This window comes from Acomys minous (assembly GCF_964271855.1).
Source record: "Acomys minous genome assembly, chromosome: 11".
NCBI classification, from domain to species: Eukaryota; Metazoa; Chordata; class Mammalia; order Rodentia; family Muridae; genus Acomys; species Acomys minous.
The window spans coordinates 95,637,073-95,652,208 of NC_140492.1; the positions used below are offsets into that span (position 1 = coordinate 95,637,073).

At 42.6% G+C, this 15,136-nt stretch overlaps 1 long non-coding RNA gene across 1 annotated transcript in view; it reads right to left on the reverse strand.

The window, feature by feature from the left end:
* Window positions 1-406: 406 nt before the first annotated feature.
* LOC311608734 overlaps window positions 407-15,136 on the reverse strand; it is a 248,930-nt gene continuing 234,200 nt past the window's right edge. Inside the window, exon 5 of the long non-coding RNA XR_014783105.1 lies at window positions 407-487. This is a non-coding gene — a long non-coding RNA (uncharacterized lncRNA). The remainder of the gene's footprint in view (window positions 488-15,136) is intronic.

Here is a 15,136-nt window from a genome sequence, read left to right on the forward strand (position 1 = left end):
GCCCCTCCTCAAAGGTCTGAGCCCCAGCTCTGTCCAGTGGACCCCTGATCTTCTAGACTTTCCCTACTGCTATGTGCTCCCAACCTGCTGGTGGGAGTTCCTTCACAGAATTATTAACTGTGTCACCTTGCCCTCTCACCCTTCTCAGAAGGGCCTTCTCTTCTGAAATAGGGCTAACCAACTCTCCACATTCATTCAGGATCCCCTGGGTAACTACAGAGAGTGGAAAGCTGCAGATACCACCACCAGGATGGAACTAGCCCCCCACTAGGACCCCCACCCGTCCCCATCTCCCTCCATAGGCAGGGAAACCCCACCTCTAAAAACTCACTTTCTTGATTCAACTCAGCCGTCTCCAAGGTCCCACTCCAGACCCTTCTGTGAGGGGACTAAGCAGTAGGAGGGTCTTCAGTTGACACTATTTTGAGACCTCTTTCTCAGCCACCATTTGCTCAGACTGGATGGAGAAGCTCTGGTAAGATGAGAACTTTAAAAAAAAAAAAATGAAGTGGTATAATTCTGGAACATTCTGTGGAGCAAATATACAAACTGTGTTTTGTCAGATAGTCGATATAAATCTTGGCTTCTGGCTTGAGACTGAAGAAATCACTCCCTGTCCCCAAGCTTCAGTGTCTTCACATGTAAAACAGTAGTGATGCCCTTGTAGTCGTTGTATAAGGGTAAGAGGTGATATAGTCAAGTCCCTTGGTACAATATCCTAGCAACCAGCCTACTTGGCATCGGATGGTTTCTACTGAACCTGGTTTGAGGTGTTTTCAGGCCGCCTCAGAACCTAGCAAACCCCTACCTTTTCTTTGATTTTTACGAATCAGGCAGGCCTGAAGCCCTATTCCTGTCCTCCATTGCCTCTCAAAGGCCTTCAGCACTCACCTAGGTCCTAAGAACTCCTCTCCACCATCCTCTAAATTGACTAGAAAAGGAAGCAGCCACTCCAGCTCCCTCACTTTATCACAGCCTCAAAACTGATCCTGTGGGGTCTGAACACCACACTGAAACAGACACCTGAGGAAGCAAGATTAACAAGATCGGGGGAGGAGGTGCTGGTGACCACAAGACCCTTCCTTTGGGACTGACAGTATCTGGAAGAATAAGCTTCGTCTCTACCCTCCTGCTGTTCTGCCTGTGGCAAGGGAAATATGGTTTAACTAATACTTCCTCCCCAGAATTCCTCCCAGCCATCTTATCTGACCTCCAGAAGAAACGTCAGGATGGCAGCCAATCCTTTCACCAGGAAAAGAATTCAGATGTACAGGGAGAGACAAAGGTTATAGTAGACAAAGGACTTTGAGAGAGTCACCAAGAGTCACTTATGTTATTTCTCAGCTGCTGTGGCTGCCAGGGAGTGCTCATCCCCTCCTTCTAGCCTTGCATGAATCCTTTCTGACAAGCAAGGGGCCAAGAGCACAGTACGTGCAACACTCAGTGTGCTGCAGGCATGCTCTAAATGCCTGCTTGCATCAAGTCCCGCCACCACCCAGAAGGCTGCTATGGCTGCCCATTTTAAAGATGGAGTTTAGATTTTAATATGGCAAATAACTTGCCCATGATCCCATCCTAAGAAAGGGGGCAGAGCTGGGATTTGAATGGAGCCTTCTGACTCACTGTCTACACTCTTTTCCACTTCACTATGTTTTTCCTATAAATCACTTTTCCCGCCCAAGGAAGTTCCTTCCTAATCCTTGGCAGGGTATCAGAATGTTTGCTCTCCGGTGAGAAAGGGTTGAGAATTCCCCCAGCTCTCTTCTTTTCATTCTAGCTAGAACATGATTTCAGTGAATACGGCTACATTTTTAGATGGAGCATTTGGAAGCCAATGGTGAAATATACTCCGTAAAGACTAATGTATCCTGGAACCGAAATCAAATTGGACTAGAGAGATGCCAGCCAAGTTAGAGACAGTTGTCTTGGGCCTCTTCACTCTCCATGTGATGGCTCAGGGCTCAAGATCCCTGCATGGAGTTCTCTTGCCTCTCAGCTGAAGAACTCATGGGAATATTCCTTAGAGCCAGAAGTCAGGAGAGGACACTGAAATACAGGAAGCTGGATCTTGTTTTGGGTTGGTTTTTTGTTTTTTTTTTTTCATTTATTTTTGTGCCCCTTTCCCATATAAACTGTCTTTTTTTTTTTTTTTTTTTTTTTTTTTTTTTTGGGGGGGGGTCTGGATATGTTTGATGAACCAACAATATCGTTTAGTTATAATTCTTTTCAAACCTGGCTTGTAATTGAGTTAGTGGGCAGGGACTTCTTTAGACTCCTTGTACACCACGACCTTGGGAAATAAGAGGGGATATGGGTACTAGCTGGTATATCACCTATCTTCTCTCTCTCTCTCTCTCTCTCTCTCTCTCTCTCTCTCTCTCACACACACACACACACACACACACACACACACACACACACGATGTCAAATAACACCAAGAAGAAAGCTTAAAGAAGCTTCCAGCCTTTGGCTGCTCCCTCCATTTTAACCCTCCTTCATTTCATGTTCTCTGCTCCCTACTTTCAGTCAGAGATGGACCAGAACTGCAGAGGCAGGGGAGGAAACTCTTGTTTCTGCTCCCATGGAAATAAGTGGTCCAATTCGTCGGTATGCCAGCCATATCAGTCTGGCACTCTAATCCTGGCTTTGCTTCGTCTAAGGTCCCTCCATTCCCAGCTTGAGCAGATCACCTTTCAGTTGATGGCCCAAGTTAGCTTTAAAGAAAAAAAAAAAAGACCCATTATGACTTCATCTGCTTTCCCAGGCACTAAAACTGAAAGAACTCTCATAAAAATTTGCCTAATTTGTTGCAAAAAAATTGACATTATGATTTTCTCAGGCTTCCCCTATGCCTATTTAATTAATACTATTAACACTTCTATCTGCACAATTTCAGGAATAATTCTTGAGCACTGAGTACCAAAGAAAAGGGCACAGACTGTAACAGAGAACTCAACTCAAAGTAAACAAAAGGTTCAACAACTCTCGCCATAGACATCCTGCTTGTCATCAATATCAGTCTCTAGAAATAGTGAACCATTCCTACAGTAAAACATTCATTTCATCCCACTTAATGGGCCATATTTTATCACCCCTGGTCTTGGCTATTGACACCCTCACAAGCCCAGAAGCCAAACAGGGCTGAGAATGATGTTTGTGAAGACACCCTCATGAAGTTCCTCTTCTCCAGCAGAAAGTGTGGAAGTGTAACCTTTACACATTGCACACAGGACCAGGTTGTTTTTATCCAAAGCGGCTGTGGCCCTGACAATACTGAGGGCTGTCTCAATTTCACTTCAATGCTAAGGAAAAGCCCGGCCTTTGTGATGCCAGCATTGGCACCGTCCCCTATGTCTCTCACCTTCTCATAGGTCCCTGCTCTATTTGTTTATGGGCATCTTCATGACAACAGGAGCCTCAAGATAAAAGTCAAATCCAGATGGTCTGAGAAGCAAACATCAATACAAAGGTTCGCCAACCCTTGAGCTTCATTAAAGTGTCTGTCCTGTAATGACTTTAGATTAACCCAGCCCTTCATTTGCATACAGATAGCTAATAGGCTTTGTATGCCAGCTGTAAGTCCTATGAAGCAAGAGGGAGAAGAAATATCGCTAAACCCACTTCTAGTCCACATAAGAAGTTCAAGTTGGGTAGTCAGAAAAGAGAATTTCTTTGACACAAAGTGCAGTGCATTTTACCTTACTTACCCACTCCTCACCAAATCCATGGCAGAGGTGTAGGCATAATTCAAATGAGGAGGATTTTTGTAGCCCCTATATCTGGTTGCAGGCCTTATTCTGAGAATCTCTTGTCTCAACGTTGTATAAACTCTGCTCTCCAATTGTCCCCTTGTATGCCAATAAAACAGCTTACAGCTAGTTACTGAGTAGGGGAGAGAATAGGGCTGGACTTCCTGCCACGTAGGGGAGGAAGAATTAGAAGAGGAAGTAAGGGGATTCAGCCATAAGCTGAAGAGGATTCAACTGGAGCAAAGAAAGAACTAAATAAACAAATAACTTGGGGATTTTGGCAAAGAAGGAGTCCAGATAACATAGAGGGTTAAGAACAGACTTAAAGTGCTCAAGATTGTGTTGTAAAGCCTTATAAACAAATATGGAAGAATCTCAATTATTTCCACGATAGAGGGTTAAGAAATAAACTAAGAAAAAGCAATGCAATTATATAAAAAATATCTGTAACACAGAGGCTTGAAGGGAACTATCTGAAGATTTGGTCTACACTCTCTAGAATCTTAAAGGTATAGATATTGGTGTATTAGTCACCATCTCATTAAGGTATAGTCCATGAGTGTAGTAGATGTCTAATAAATATGTTAAATGATTGAGAGAGTATGGACATGAATGAGTCTTAATAGTTATGTTTCTCATTGGTGGACAATAACTGACAAGAGAAATGTAAAGAAGGGAGCATTTATTTGGATTGGAAGTTATGTGCATAGTCAATCATGACAGGAAAGTCATGGGGACAAGACAGTTAAGGCAGCTGGTCCCTTTGGGTCAACAGTCAGGGAGCAGAGAGCTGAATGCTGGTGCCCATCTCCCTTTCTCCTTTTTATTCAGTCTGGCAATACCACCTAATGGGATGGTGCCATCCATATTCAGGATGGGTCTTCTGAAAACCCAGAGGTAGATCCATGATGATTCTGGATCAAGTCAAGGTGACAGCGAATACCAACCATCATAATGAGTGAATGCATATCTGAAAATCATAGCAGAGTCTATAACTAAAATGAAAGGAAAAAGCACATTGACTACATAGCAGTGATAATGCACACTAAACACATACACAACTATGCCAATGTTGAAGAAATGAATGAATGCAGTAAAGGAACCAAGGTTCTACTGGCCTTTCCTCGTCCTGGTTATTCTGGATGACAGATAAGCTCCAAGTGGCCCAGGATATCATCCTGTCTTCCTGTATGGGTTTTAACCTCACATCAACTCCAGAGAAACCACAAACAACACTCTAGAAGGAAAAAAAATCTCTTGAATTAGAAGTCACTTGGAGTCTTATTTGAGTGGGTGAGAGACTCTGGTCCCTGAGTATTGAGTTGCCTGTGTCTTTCTTGGCCTTCTACCCTGAATAGTTCCACCTTGATCTCAGTCCATTCCGTACTCTGTAACACTTGACATGTATAGGAAAGGGGTGCTGCTTCCAATAAGCAAGAAGCATCCTTCATATCAGCTTCTCTGACCTTGATAAATCCTGCTCTGGCTCACAGGCAAGACGTTTCCATGTACTTTGAGATGTTCCAAAACAAGGGCTTGAATTGCAGACCCTTTCTCTTCTCCACTATACTACAATGAACAGCTTTGCTTCCACCAACACGTCCACAACAGCACGTATCCACCAACACGTCCACAACAGCACGTATCCACCAACACGTCCACAGAAGCCAAATGATGAGATACAAGTATGAATGCTCATGCAGACATGAATTTAAAAATACTAAATCCAAATGAGCATAATGATGGACTCTGAGCTCCCTTCATCCACAGACATTCCTAGGCCTCTCCACACACCTGTGAAGGAGACTGAACTGCTACGGACTTCTAACATCCAAGCAATCAGATGAAGGCAGCCAGGACAAACAACCCAGGCCATGTGATTTTCCATATCTATTTGCTCAGTCGTATTTGGGATAGGGAGGGGTTCCAAGGCAAGGAAATTCCAGAAGGCCCCATACGAGGAGCCAAGTCTTTAATATAAAGTTGCGTTGTTCCTTGCTTCCCCGTGCAAGACTCTCATCACTCCATCCAAATAACATTTCAGAACCACAATTTCCTCTGTTCTTTTGCAAAGAAAACCTGCACAGACACAGAGGGATATGTTTGGGCTGAGTCCCTACCCTCTTCCCTGTCACATGGTTAAAAAAGAGGTCTGAGTCCATCAGTAGCTCAGTTTGGTTTGCTACTGGATGGGCCTATGAAGATCAAAGCGCCATAAATATCAATTTATGATGGGAAAGTTAAAAGAATTAAATATATAGAGCTTGACCAAAAGATGCCTAAAGGGAATACAAATATTCATGTGTACTGGAAGGGTGTAACTAAACACCGAGAAGTGAACTTTTTTCAGAGTTCTCTACATGGTTGAAACATTTGGAAACTAAAGGAAAGAAAAGTGTAGTCTGAGTGTTAGGGAACTGTGCTTGCATTAAAGGCTGCTATACAGAGGGGACTGCTCCCAGCATCACCAGAGGTTGAAGCATTACAGTCTAATTTGTGTGTGGTGACTGAAAATGGCTGCCACCATAGGCTCATACATGTGAACGCTTGGTCCCCGGTTGGTCAAACTGTTTGGGAAGGGTTAGGATACATGGCCTTGTTGGAGGAGGTGTGTCTTTTGGGGGTGTAGGCTTTGAGTTTCAAAAGACTCATGCCATTCCTGGTGTCTCTTTGGCTTAGCCTCACATATGTGGATCATAATGAGAGTTCTCAGCTGTTCCTTTGCTCCACTATCATGGACTCTAACCCTCCGAGCCCTTCTGCCAAATTAAACACTTCACTTGTAGGGGATGTGTAAGCTTAGGGATGGTTACTTTAGAGATTAGACACCAAGGACCCACCATTGTGGTATGATCAGCGCCTTAAGCCGATCTGAAGGTCCTGGAACCAACTTCAGTGCTTCTTGCTCTCCTCAAGCCCTCTGGAGAGAAGGTGGGCGGAGTCGAAGTAACATGCTCAGAAAATGCATTTTACAGTTTTCTCTTGAGCCACACTATATGGCAGGTCCTTCTTGACTTTCTAGATAGAAATAAGTATGCATGGTGAGAACAGCTTTGCTGGGAGTCTTTCAACACATTTATTCCCAGATGGTTCCAGTGCAAACGTGAAAATTCCATATATATATATATATGGAATGAAGACATTTTGATAGAGGTTTGGTTTGATTTTAAGCTAGGGAAGTAAGGGAGTATTGCTGCTTTGGCTGGAAGCTCTTACCCAGTCCGTTGTTCTACTTCTAAGGAGCACTAAATGAGAAGTTTATAAATGGGGTTGAAATTTAATTGCTTCAACATTGAGAAGACCTTGGATAAGTCAGCTCTCTTTCCGTAAGAGGTTTTTTTACATATAAAGGGGGAGTTATGTTAAATCAGTAGGTTTTATTGTTAACAAGTTTTTTTTTCTTGGATAAGCAGATCCCCTTTAAAAAATATATTACCAAAAATGTCTAACAATTAATATCAGATAAAAATAGTCACTCAAGGGCTAGAGAGATGGCTCAGCAGTTAAGATGGCTTGCTGCTCTTGCAGAAAAGCCAGGTTCAATTCCCAGCACCCACATTGGGCACCTCACAACCCCTCGTAACTATAGCATCAGAAGATCTGATACCCTTTTCTGGCACCCACACACACATAGCAGACACACAGATGTACACACGCATATTAGTAAAAGTAAATTAACTCTTTTTAATCTTCCTAATTAATGTAAACTGAATAGCCCAGACCTTGTGCCCCCCTACTCTCTACAATAGGCCCTTGTCTCAGGAATTGAGACACCTTGTGGAAAACCACCCTCCCCAGGCAACAGGCAAGGAAGCAAATGGGCAGCCAGGATGTGGCTGATCCCAAGGACCCTGATAACAAAGACCATATATTCACACAAATTAGAAATGAGTGGCTCTCAGTCTCCTTCAAGAATCAAAATCCTTATGAGTGTATGCAGGGGGAGGTAATCCCCCTCAGAAACAGTCATAGAGGAGGGGAATAAGGGGAAAATGGGAGGGAGGGAAGAATGGGAGGATCCAAGGGATGGGATAACCATTGAGATGTAATAAGAATAAATTAATAAATAAAAAATATTTTAAAAAATTAAAAGAAAAGAAAAAAATAAAACATAAAAAAAAGAATCAAATTCTTAAAAATAAAAAAAAATTTTTAAAGTAAGCCCCCAAAAGATAAGTTTTATAATAGCAACAGGAAATTTGGGTCCCCCTAGCTGGGTGTGGGAGTGCATTCCTGTGAACCCGGCCTTGGGACATTGAAGCAGGAGGAACCTCAAGTTTGGGACAAAGAAATATATGAAAACTTATCAACATCTCGGGCATCACGAAAACACAAATCAACATATACTGAGATTCTACCTCACTTCACTCAGAAATCCTAATGCCGAGAAACAACAACAAACGCTGATAAGGATGTAGGGGGAGGAGCCATAGTATAAGCTGGCAGGAAAGCAAATTAGTACAGCCAATATGGGAATAAATATTGAGTTCCCTCCCCCCGGGGGGGGGGGAACTAATCGTTTTGATCAGGCTCTCCCATTCCTGTGTAGCCAGCATGGAAGTCAGCATCGAATAGAGGTACCTGCACAGTCTTATCCATCACAGCACAACAGATGAATAGAAAACGGATACGTAGCACGCCAAACAGACAATTACTGAAACATAAAGAAAACAAAATTATACCGTTTTCAGAAAAGTAGGTGAAACCAGGAATGATGATAATAATCTTGACTTAGAACACAAATACGATACCTGTTCTCTCATATGCAGTCTTTTTTTTTTTTTAACAAAAGACATTTAAAAAAAAAAACAGACTATCTGTGAAAAGAAAGCAGGCCAGTGAGAAGAGGAAAGGGGACACGAGACAATAATAGGAATGAATATGGCCGACATATATAATGTGCATCGTTATTTGGTAAAATGAATATATGCCAAATAAACAAAGGGAATTCTTTCTAAGTTGATACTCTGCGTTTATCTCACATTCCCCTCTCCTCCTCTCGCATTATCTGCTTGCTTCATTCCCCCTTTGCCCTTTCTTTCCAGACCAAGGCTCGATAGTATGCCATGCCGCATAACTAAGGAAAAATATATATTGAAAAGCTAGACTCAAATAAAGTCAGAGGAGTCACATGGAGGCTCTAAGACAGAGTTCAGACCATCAAGGAGATCCTGTATTTTCTGGAGTTTCGGTGCCAACAGTCTCGGGTATGCATATACTGGCAAGAGATGAGGGAATTCAGGACAGCCAGCTCAAAGGAGGGGGACGCTGCCCTCTGGGAGCACCCCTCTCGCCAGCTAGCTTTCCAGTGAAAGGGGCTGTTCATTGGTCACTCAGCTTGAAGATGATTCTCTTCCATATGGCTTTTAGCATGCTTCACCCATCAGGGAACCGTTTAGAGGTATCAATCAGCTGAAAGTACGCACAGCAGTTGGCATGGTCATTTTACCATAAGTACATGTTACAGATATTATTGTATCTACTCAATCCCCAGTACTAACACACACACACACACACACACACACACACACACACACACACACACACAACATGGCATGCTGTGTCTTGTGTTAAGAGGGATATGTACACATATATTCTTGTCTATTCACAGAACATTCCTAGAAACAATGGTTCTGGAGAAAAATCAAAGGAGAGATAGGGAAATGCCTCTCAGATGGGGGGGGGGAAAGGATCTCTTTAAAGGACCCTTAAAAATGCTGATTCGATTTATTTTTACAGTGTGCATATATGCATTCAGGAGAAAACAAAAACAAGAATGTTTGCTAGAACAAAATCTGCTAACTTGATGCGTCTTTCAACAAACTGCCATGCACTCTGAAAGTTCAAACCAGCCAACTGTTATAGGAATTGTGGAGTAAGATGGTGACGCTGGCTTGGTGATTTAGGGTGTCACCGAAAGCCAGTGTGACAGACCAGACACTTCCTGAGAGGAAGCTGTGCTCAGGAGGAGACCTGGTTGCCAGTGGGATTGCCCCAGTCACACGATATTTTCTCTCTCCTCGGTCTTCATCCTTAGCAGGCCTGTGCCAGCTGGGTGGTCTTTAAGCCTCCTCCTCTCCTGCAAGACATGCTGTGCCTGGCATGTCGTGGTAGCAGTCTTGAGCACTGGAGTTCTAATTGAAGCCCTGCCAGCCTGCTACTCACTAGAAATGGGCAACATACTCAGTCTTCTAAACTTAAATTTCCTTCTTTGGAAAACACAGACCACGCCCCCCCCAAACCCATCTGTCTCCCAGGGTCTTGTGAAAATGGAGCAGAAAACTGGCCTAAATCACCTTCTCAGTGGGAGCCTGACCCCATATGGCCCCACCATTCCAAAGTCCAGTTTTACCTTTTCCGCCCACTGTTTATTAACCTCCCAGTCAGGGTTACTTTCTGTCCTGCCATCCTGGTTTATTCTTTCAATCACGAATCACAGAGTTTAGGAAGCATGATGAGTTTGCTTGCCTTCTTCCCTCATCCCATGACGCTGGGCCGTCCATATTTTTCACGCCCAATCATTCTCTCTCTAGCCCCTAACAGAGTGGTTGACAAACAGCAACCTATCGAACGAATACATGAATGAAAGTGCTAGCTGCTGTCGAGCCTCACGATGACTCTAAATTACCCACGGACGGATAGTACTATTCTCCCTGAATATCCACAAGAACGTTAATCCCACTTTATAGCAGCACAGAGCAGTTCATTAATATGCCCGAGTTAAATAGACAGTAGCAGAGGCAAATTATTTTTATTTTATTCCAAATCGTGTTCTCTCAAACACTAGGCTTTTCTAAAAATTCCCTTGACTGGAGTTACATGCTTGCCATTCCTGCCCAGCTCCTAATTACATGCCTCAAACAGCAATCACGTCTAACCTCCCATCCTATGACGCCTAAATTGTCCCTAATGGGAAATCCTATAATGAATGGGAAATCTCACTGATCTCTGCCACAGCGCATTTATCCCCTGCAGTTGCCTCCTGCTGACCCTTTAAAGGTCTTCACTGGAGGCAGAAAACAGAAGATAGTCTTGCTCCATGCAACGTTTTTGAAAGATCCCAGTTGAAACCCAGAATTATTCATAATCACCAAATAGCAAAAGTGACCAATTGTCATTTAGATTTCACCAAAGTCATGAAAGGGTGGCCACGGGGGAAAGTCATCCTGTATTGGGAGAAGGAAACAAGCAAATGAAAAGAAACATTAAAATCCCGGAGGCCGATTAGTGGCTCGGTGTGTTGTCATGTTTGAGGTTACATAAAGTTTATGAGAATCACTTGCCTTGATGCTATTCTTATAATGAAGCTATTCAGCACGTGTAAATGTCTTCACTGGATAGCCTGTAAAAATACAATAAGCCATAAATAATTTCTCTTCTTTGTTTATTTGTTTGTTTGTTTTGATATACATTCTTCTTCTGGAAAAGAGGAGAATCTTTTAGATGCTGAGTTTTTGAAAAGTGGAAGACTTGAATACAACCTTGGCCAGGGTACCAGTGATAGGGGACATTGCCTCAGAAGCACAAAACACAGAATAAGACAAGCCACCAGTATTTAAAAAACTAGTTAAGGAAGATGGCTTTGCCCTAGATTGAAAACATCTAGCTATAAAAACAGACAAAAAACAAAAAGATTGCACATCTCTGGTTTGATATTTTATAATGAGATTGTGAGACAAAAATGTTCTTGCTCTCAAAACCCAAACAGTATATCTAGTCCTTTAAAAAAAACAATTAATTAATTAAAAAATAACAAGTTCCATCTTCCCAGTGAATAAGATGTGTGGATTTATTCATCCAAGTCACTTCATCCAAACTCTGGACTTAATTTCCCTCCAAAATAGCCTATAAGAAAAAAAAAGCACAGCCCACTGCATGCTGGTCATGTAAGTGGCTGCCAGTGCATCTACACCCACCAGTGTCGCAGACGAAAGTTGCAGAATACACTAACATGTTGGTTCAATGGGTTTTTCAGAGGTAGAGATGAGCAGAAGCAGCCAGTAGCTCCAATACACACAACAGTGTTTTTCAAAGTATGCTGTGTAAGCCATTTTATCATAAGTACCCAGGAGGCCTCTGAAGACCCCAATTTCTACACCATCCCTTTGTGCTAAAATCCCTAGGTGCCATCCCTGTGGTCCAGGAACAAACCAATAACCTTTTCCAGGTGAATACTTCACACTCTGAAGTTTGAGAAACACTGAATCATGCAAACGCAGGCACCAGCTCAGGCTTGGGTGCCAGGCTTCTCACATCCAAGCAATGTAGAAGAGGGTGCGGGCAGCAGCAAAGAGGGAGATTCGTCCCACTGAGTCAAAACTATATTCATACAGGTCAGGAAGAATGCCCTGTGAGCACGAGGATCTAGTGACAGAGTTCAGGTCCCAAAACTCTTGTGAACACACCAGACATGGTGGCATGTGCTTACAACTCACTTGAAATCTCAGCATTGTGTAAGTAGATAGCACCCCTTAGGGTAACACTGGGGTTGTCCTATGACTTCCATGTATGTGAACAACCCTCGACACTGAAAACAACAACAAACAAACAAACAAAAAGGAAAAAAAACCTGTACCATCCAAACATCCCCATTTCTTTTTTTTTTTTTTTTTTTTTTTTTGATAAAATAGAGAGGACTTTGCCAAACACAAAATCGCACTCTTCCTCATACTCTTAAGGACTCCATTATCATTTCAGGTAGAGAAAAAAGTTAAACCAGGAAGAGAAGCAGATTGGAACAAACGAACTCTGTGGCGAGTTCTGGACGAGCTGATCTGTATAAAACAGTTGTTTTTTTTCTGCATCCTTGTCAGCTTCAGCAGCAGAGAGGTATCAAGTAGCTTTCCCGTGGGCAGCTAGACATCCGAGTCTCGGGTCTAAGGAGAGACCGAGAGCTGACAACACATAGAGATGCCAGAAGCCTCACATATAGAAGGTATCAAATGGTGAGCGAGCAAACGCTAGGCCTTTGAAAGCAGCACCAGAGAGGAAAGGTAATGGGAGGGTCATGGCTCGAGAAGAATAAGAAGTGACTGGGTGATACGAAACCATGGAAAAACATGTCCACACAAAAGAATAATCAATGACATCAGATATAAGAGAAAAACAATATAAACGAAAACAAATCTAGTTACTATGACAATATGGTAACGGCTCGGTGGTAGACTGTGAGAGATGTGTTCACATGGTTCTGCAGGAGGAAATCAGGTTGTAACGAACTGAGGACCAAGAAGAGGATGCTGAAGTTGGTCCTTGCTGACTTTGCTTTTTGGAGTGCCCCTCCCATAGCCAGTTTCACTCCCATTATTGCTTTTTCAACTCTACTGCCTTGACCTCCTGGCTTAGATAGGAAGGATTCTTTTCCTCCAAATGCCTGGCTATCAGCCCTATGTTAGCCCTGTCTCTAACAGTCATGGGCACTGAATCCTGTTCCCCACTCACCTCTCTTCTTTAGCCTTTCCATCACAGCCTGAGTACCAACTTTTCCTTGTCTTCCTTCCCAGGATATGATCCTGGTCTCTGATGAGATGCCCCTATAACATGATCCTACATCCAACCATCGAAAGGCTGCCTCTGCCTGCTTTCCCATGGTGCACCATGAGGGCCCCTTGCACAACCTTACAGATTTAAAAGAGTCACAGAGCATGCCCTTCCCCCATGCTCTACCGAGATGCAGCTTATTGCCCACATCTAACCCCCCTCCTTCAGTCAGTCTTGTGGCTCCATTAAGGAAAAGATTTCAACCCCACGGTAACTACGGCATTGAATGGAGGAGGGCAGAGGCTCTACTGTGTATAGTTAAGCACTGGAAGCAAGGTGCACTTCAAGGGCCATGACTGTGACATTTAGTTTGTGGCTGTGCAAGGATAACACCTGGGAACAGCATCGAGAGCAGCTTTAGGAAAGCAGATTTCAAGAGCCTCAGGTAAGATACCAGCATAAACAGAATGTCTGAGGATCTCAACAGAGAAAATGGAGGATAGAGACCGGGAAATAACCGAAAAGCTAAGTCACAGCTAGACAATCTCAAACGCATAATCAATAAACGAACAAGTGTGAAAGAAAAATTACAAATATCACCAAAAAATGGTCCAGTCTTATTAGCAATCAAAGGAATAGAAACTATACCAAGGACCATTATTTTTATGTAGACAATTGGCAGAAAGTTTTAAGATATATTGATTTTAAAAAGCAAGAAAATCACTGATGGTGTTCTCGAGTGGGAGGCAGGGCATGTGTGTTACCATCTTCATTTTTGAAAGCAAACTAACAGAAAAAATTAAAATACTTCATGGTAACTATTAATAAATGACATGGGAGGAGCATGACATATTTATAAATGAAAAGAGTTTACAAAATGTCAAGTAATGGCAAGAGCATGCTTACAGACATTTATATACATATATACAATTATATATATAAAACATTGTAGCACATGTTTAGAAAAAGGGATGGAATGAGATGAAAGAAAGAATTGACATGAATTATACCTCGGACATGGAGTTAAGAGAATATTTTTTCCCTGATGAATCTACATTTAAAAGTTAAGATTTATGTACTAAGCATGGGGGAAGAGTTCTCAAATTGATTTTTTTTTTTCCTTTAAAGAAAGAGGGAAAAAAGATAGAGGTCCCTCCAGAGGACAATCTGGATACAAAGGGACCTTGCTAATACACTCAGGCCTTTCAAAATAATTCAAAAGAGGAAGAAAAGAGAACATAGCTAAAGATAGGTATAAAAGCCTACAGTGCAAGGTCAAGAAGTTGAAGGCCAATGCTACTTGAGACTGAATAGAAAGGACCATTTTTCTTACGTTCAGCCAGACAAGGAAGAGCAAGACTGATGCATACACTGTTTTCTGCAAATGGCTTAACTCTGCTATGACAGGATTCCTTAGCCATGCAAGCAAGGAACACAACAGGAAAATAACAGTGGACTCAAAATCATCTTCTGGCTTCAACCCCAGTCATTTTGGAAGAGTTCGAATGCACACACTACCATGTGCACACTTACCACACACAACAATTCTTTTCCTGTGCCTTTTGGGAATCCCTGAGAGTAATAAATACCAAACCAGCTCATTTTGTGGCTACCATTGTCACTGTGTTCTGCTCTAATCCCTGTGTAGAAGAGTCAAGTTACGGTCACCACTGAAGGTGAAGGCCAGGTTGTTGGTTACAATACTGCAAGACTATCGTCAACCTCTGTACTATAGCCAGTGCTATCACTGCCCACTGTTTGCACCCTCAGTGTCCTGAAGACCTACTATAAAACACATACCCCCTTTTGTGACAGCCTCTGGTCTGCACAGTGCTAGTCTGGTTTCACTGGACATAGATCAGAAGACAATTGAATGATACTTGCTGAACAATGTTCAGATCGCCAT